General features: G+C 44.5%; 1 pseudogene; it reads left to right on the top strand.

Moving 5' to 3' along the window:
• The window catches only part of LOC144762366 (beta-glucuronidase-like), a 51044-nt pseudogene extending 45934 nt beyond the window's left edge, over positions 1–5110 (top strand).
• Positions 5111–6734: the final 1624 nt, after the last annotated feature.

Consider the following 6734-nt stretch of genomic DNA (forward strand, 5'->3'; position numbering starts at 1 on the left):
TGGCTGTCCCAAAAAAGTGGCACAACCATGATGCAAAAACTTAGTAAATCTTGGCCTAACTGCTCTAGAACTCCTAGAAAATGACCCAAGTCAATTCCCCCATATGCTAAATAATGTATGCAATATCAATGTAGGGGTGTATTTTTGTGACAGGTGCAGAACAGTACGTTTCTTTGACTTTACTGGTGGGGTTAGGAATATAATCAAAGTAAATAACGATTGCCAATAAAGTAATCTCTAATAACATGGGGATTACAGGGGTTCTCATTCTGTCTACCTAAAGTACAATTGTTTTCTTTTGTTATGCATTCAAATACTTTCAGTTGCATGTTCTCTAAATATATATAAAGAAAAGGAGGTACAGGTAGGTAGCTAACAATAAAATGAGGTTCACAAGACAAACGTATAGGACATTGCTATGGAACAGTTAAGGATGAAGTGATATAATTTGCTTAAGATCATTGGATTGGGTAATGCAAATCTGAGATTAAAATATAGTTTTCCTTCTCTAAATATTATATGAAGAAATGGAGGTACAGATAGGTAGCTAACAATAAAATGAGGTTCACAAGATGAACCACATTCCTGTAGAACATTTAAAGGAGGAAGATGTAGAATATGCTTAAGATCATTGGATTGGGTAATGTAAATTTGAGACTAAAATATCTAAAGTTACACTGGATCGCTGAAGAAATTGGATTATTAATTGTACTTTTATTGTGTGCGTGTACACACACACAAACAAACACACACACACACACACACACGCACACCCACGCACATGCACACGCACACACATGCACACCCCCCCCCCCCCACACACACACACCACTAAACACTATGCATTGATTACACATATATACAGTCAGGTAGATGGAAATACCTTTGTGACATGGTGATATCGTGTTACACCCCTAGAGGGTCTTAAGATCTATAATCACAATACCTACACCAGACACAATATAAAAAAAAAGCGGGGTGTCATTATCAACAATGTAGGTCTATTGGCTTTGTCGGGGTGTCACCACATTTATAAAAGCTGCAACAAGTTATAATTCATCATTACACCCCCACCGAAATGAATGAGTTCAGTATCAATATTCATTACATGTAATAATAATCCATTTTTGAAGTCAATGAGGTTAGTACAACCACTCAATAATGTTCTTTATAATATCAGACATTGCACTGTTTCCCATCACCCATGTAAAGAAAAAATTGAATTGAATAACAAGTAACCCACAGTTTGCCTGTTTTTATGCTACTACTGCAGGTCCAGAACCAGACAGCAAGAGTCTACATACTCCAGAGCTTACAAAGAAAAAGTTCCAGGTCCAGGAGTGCTTGAAAACAGCAGCAGCCTCTACCTGGAACAAGGAGTTAATCAATAAAGAGACTTATGGATGCAAGTAGAAGGCACTTTGGGGGATCCTCGAGGGGGCTACCACATTCCTGGCATTCCCCAGAACACTTGGCCATTCATCGGTCATACCACTGCCCTTCCTGGGACACCACAAAAGTAAGTATGCTAATTTGTGGTCCTGCCTCAGGGGATTATGGGTGCCACTTCACCCTAGGCTTCAATAGGAAATAATGGACTTTTTTTGCTGTGGGCACATTTGACCTTTCCCTTTCCAGAGCAGGACACTGTGCTTCATCTCCCCATATCCTTTCTATGTGACACCCCCTCACAAACTCACCCCCGGAGCTCGTAGCTGCCCCTCACCCTGCTATCGTCGTTCACTCAACTTTGTGCTACCATTACCATCTGTCTGCAAGCCATACTGGGCGCCTCCTGGCTGTACCTCGCCGTGGTGAACTACGTCCTCCTCGGAGCCCCGAGCTGGGCCCTGCAAGGGGGTCTCCTCGGCCCCCAGGAGAGTAAGAACCCGGAGCTGAAGGAGCTCATAGGGGTCTGTAGCTTTTGGGCTGACGATTCCTAGAGCCAAAACCGGGGCTTCGAGGAGCTCACTGTGAGAGACTGGGCCTGTGATTTACATGTCAGTTACCGCAAGTTGCAACGACATCACTAAAGAACCAAGTTTGAAATATGTAATTGGATGGGTGTAGTACAAGATGGAGGTGTGGCTACCCATTCGCTGGCTTGAAAGTGATGCTAAAAGAGTGGTTCTCAGTACTGGCACTCCTCACTACTATGCAGTAGTGTGGATCAACAGAAGACATGGAGGAGGCCACCTCTGATTTAAAGCAGAGATTGTGAGGAGAACCGTACCACATCACGATTGCTGTGAACAACACCCTGACATTAAACTGTCGGCCACCAGGATCAATTCAGTACGTGACAAACTTCACAAGGTACCCAAAAGGTTATTTTATTCAAAATATCCATTTCGACTTTTTCAACTACACTTTGCATTCATCGAGCCTTTTATTCTATTTACAACCCCGTCTGTTTATATAGATGCTATCAGCATTGAGGGAGATTTCATTGATGATGTTGGCATTGTGTATTATCAAATATCTGTGATTGATGCAGAAGACTATTCTTTACTTTTGAAGCTGTATAACAGAGAAGGGAAATTTGTTGCGAAAGGATTGCCTTTGCCGAGCAGCTGAAGGTGGTGAGCCACAAACTTTGGTGGCCATATTTAGTGCATGAAAACCCTGGCTATTTTGACTCAATCGAGGTTACAGCAACAGCCCAAGTAGACAGCAGACCTTATGAGGATGTGCTTGTGCTTCCAGTGTGGATCTGCGCAGAAAACCCACACCACAGCACCGAGTTGGTTATGCTCTCGGTGCTGGACGAGCTCAGAAGGATGGCTGACAGTAAGAGACCGAGCGCCCTGATTTTGTTAGATCTATCAGCGGCGTTCGATACTGTCAGCCACTCCCTTCTGTTGGACAGGCTGGCTGGGTTTGGGATTCAGGGCTTAGCTCTTCGGTGGCTGGATTCATTTCTATCTGGGAGATCCCAGAGAATCCAGATGGGAGACAGTGTATCAGGAGTGGGAAGTCTGACTTGTGGCGTCCCCCAGGGCTCAGCATTATCCCCACTCCTGTTTAACCTATACCTGCAGCCCCTGATTAACACACTAGCGGGGATGGGCTGTCGGGTGTTTAACTATGCTGATGACACTCAGCTGCTGCTGGGCATAGATGACACAGTACAAGCCCAGTCACACGCTCAGGACATACTTAGATATACGGTCCACTGGATGTCCACCAACCAGCTTAAAATTAATCCGGAAAAGACAGAGGTGCTGATAGTACCATCCAAGTGCTCCTCCTGGAGTGCCTTGTATTGGCCCCAGGAGCTGGGCCCATCCCCACAGCCAGCAGTCACAGTCAAAAGTCTGGGTATTAAGCTGGACAGTGCCCTTTCAATGACCAACCAGGTTTCCACCGTGGTCGGCACCTGTACTGGTCTTCTAAGACAGTTGCGCAAACTAGTCCCTCTCCTCTCCCAGTCGATGCTACGTACAGTGGTCTCGGCCACTATAGTGTCAAGACTTGACTATGGCAATGCGCTCTACTTAGGCCTGCCAAAAATGCTAACAAACAGACTTCAGGTAGTCCTAAATGACGCCGCTAGACTTATTTTCAACCTTCCGCGGAGAACGCATGCCTCTCCACTATTAAAAAGTCTACACTGGCTGCCAATTGGACAGAGGTCCGTTTTTAAAAGCCTCTGTATAGCCCACAAAGCCATCTATGGGAAGGCCCCGACCTACATCAAGGAACGGATTGAGATATATAGGCCGGAAAGAAATCTCAGGTCCTCTGATGCCAAACTCCTTGTATGTCCTCGTTTCAAACTGGCCACAATGGGAGGGAGATCCTTTTCGGTTCTACTACCGAACCTTTGGAACGCCCTGCCTGAGACACTCCGAAAGGAGGGGAATTTACTCCGTTTCAGGAAAGCCTTGAAAACTAATTTGTTCAGAACAGCACTCAGTTCAGCTTAAGTACTCCACCCTTTTTATATCCCGGATGTTTTGTTTTGTGGTCAAAGCGCCCTGAGACCTGTAGGTGACCCGGCGCTATATAAACCCATAATAACAAATAACAAATAACAAAACAAAAGGTCTCTGGGAACCAGTTCCTTATCAACGGAAAACAGTTTTATTTACGGTGTCAACAAACATGAAGATGCAGACATCCGTGGTAAGGGCTTGGACTGGCCTTTTGTAATGAAGGACTTCAACTTGCTCATGTGACTTGGTGGCAATTCTTTCCGTACGAGTCCCTATCTATATGTGGAGGAGATTATGGACCCATGTGACAAATAAGACATTGTTGTAATTGATGAATATCTCAGAGTGCGTATAAAAGAACCTGAACGTTTTGGAAACAAATCCCTTTCTCACCACCTACTTGTGATGGAAGAACTGGTCCACAGAGACAGAAACAGGCCTTCTGTTGTAAAAAAGTAAAGTCCACATTTGTAAAGCGCACAATCACCCGTAAGGGTCTCTAGGTGCTGGGGGCCGTCGGGAAGATTAAGCGAGCTATTGCCCAGAGTCACATGGTGCTGGGCTAACCTGCCGCCGGAGCCGGGGATCGAACCGTGGTCCCCAGATTCCAGCGTCAGTCGCCCTGGCCGAAGTGGTCTGCAACCAATGAGTCAGCTTCTGAACTTCAGCAAGCTGAGTACTATTTTAAAACTGTGATCACTTATACAAAGGTGCTCTCTACGTGGATGTGGTGTGCTTGAATAGTAACTTCTCTTGGTATCATGACCCTAATAACCCGGAAGCAATTCAACTGCAGCTTGAAGCAGAGTTCAAGAACTCGTACAAGTACCAGAAACCAATAATTCAGAGTGAATATGAAGCAGACATAATCCCAGGGTTCCAGAAGGGACCTCCCCTAATGTTCACTGATGAGCACTAGAAGATTGAATTTAAGCATTATCATTCCTTATTTTACAAGAAAAGGAAACTATATGTGACTGGATAACTAATCCAAAACTTTGCAGATTTCATGACGATTCCACAAACTACTTGTGTGGTTGAGAACCAGAAAGGGATCTTCACATGATAAAAGCAACCCAGCAGGCGCGTCTGTTCTCCTTGATCTATACAGGAAAATTGCCAATGAAACTGGATGTCTTGCCAGAATGGCCGATAATTTTTGGTCTTGGTAAACAGTAAGGGCCTCATTACAATGTCGGTTGTTTGGGCCCTTTGAGAAGACTGTGAGTCTCTGGGAGCTGGAAGCGTGATGCAACAAGGAGAAGCGTGCTGCAGCAGTTGCTGTCGCATCGCCGAAGGAGCGTGCCACCGCTGCAGCTGTTTGCCGTCGCATCATCGACGAAGCACATCGTGCCATCGGAGATGCGTGTCACCGCCGCAGACGTTGCCGTCGCATCAGCGGAGAAGCGTGTCGCAGGGCCTGTTGTGGCTCAGAAGTTACCGAGTTTGCCGCATGGCCGTCGGGCGTGCACGCATTGCATCCAACGTTGTTGCATTGCATCGAGATGCCATTTTCTCGCATCACACCAGATCGTCACATCGAGGTGCCATTTTGTCGCATCGCACCGGATCACAGTAAGAAACCGACGCATCACGTCCTCTCCAGTAAGGAACCGACGCATCACCTCCCCTGTGCTGCAGTAAGGAACCAACGCATCGTCTCCATGTTGTCCTGAAAGTAGGCCACTGTAGCTTCAGCAAACTGTTTAAAACAAATTTACGTATTTGAAGAGGGGTTCAAGTATTGATCCACATCCAGATACTATAAGCCTACCCAGAGGTTTTTTCATACCTTTATTAATCTTGGGTAAAGTCTATATTGTAGGTAATCTCTGTTGTTTTTTATATGGAAATTAATACTTTAGTTCAGTGAGGAAACCCTGATTGAGCGCTTGGTCAGTAATTCTCTTATGGATTCAGAAATCTCTTTGGTGGGATCACCCCTCAATAGATTATAGTTGGTTTCAAAATCCAGTTGTGAAAGAATCCCTGTCTTGTAGTCAGTGGTGTTCTGCACTACTATGACCACGCCCTTATCCGCTGATTTCATCACAGTGTTATTGTTTCTCTTCAATGACTCCAGGGATTCTCGTTCCGTTTTAGATACATTAAAATTGACATATTCCTTTTTGGAGACCAGGTTAAGCACGTATCTTAATAGTACTTGTTCAAAGGCAAGTATTTTATGGGACATGAGATGGGATAAAGGCGTGAAAGTTGAAGGTGGTCTCAGTCCTTTATTAGAAAATTGGGGTCTTGTTGGGATTTTATTGCAATAAAATCTCAAGCATGCTTGGCGAAGGAATTGATGTAATTCCATTTAAAGGCTAAACTCACCAGGTAGCGCAGTAAGTACAAAAGAAAGGTTTTTACTCAGTATGCGTTCCTCATCCGGTGCCAAAGTATAGTCTGAAAGCTTCACAATAGGATTCAATCAGTGATTTTTGGGATCATTGTTCAATGCAAGTTTACTGTTGGGAAGATGATCTGCCATCTGTATTGTTGTTGCTGTGTCCGAATCTCCCTGGAAGCGATAGTTCTGGTAAAAGTTCCCAGAGTTTGTGCCTGGTCTCTCCTTATCCCTATAAGATCCACTTACAAAGGAGGAATCGGAAAAGGTTGTGTTTCTCCTGTAACCCCCCTCTACCTTTGGTTGTGTATAAGCCTTGGGTGTCTTGTTTGTAGTACCCTTCTTGCAAGAATGGGTAAGTAGATTTTGTATTGTAAAACTTTATATCTCTAGTCAGTCTATCAAGTTTATTTTTTGTGTTGTTTTGTGTTGTTATCTCAGAATAC

This window comes from Lissotriton helveticus, chromosome 6, assembly GCF_964261635.1.
Source record: "Lissotriton helveticus chromosome 6, aLisHel1.1, whole genome shotgun sequence".
In the NCBI taxonomy this organism is placed as follows: domain Eukaryota; kingdom Metazoa; phylum Chordata; class Amphibia; order Caudata; family Salamandridae; genus Lissotriton; species Lissotriton helveticus.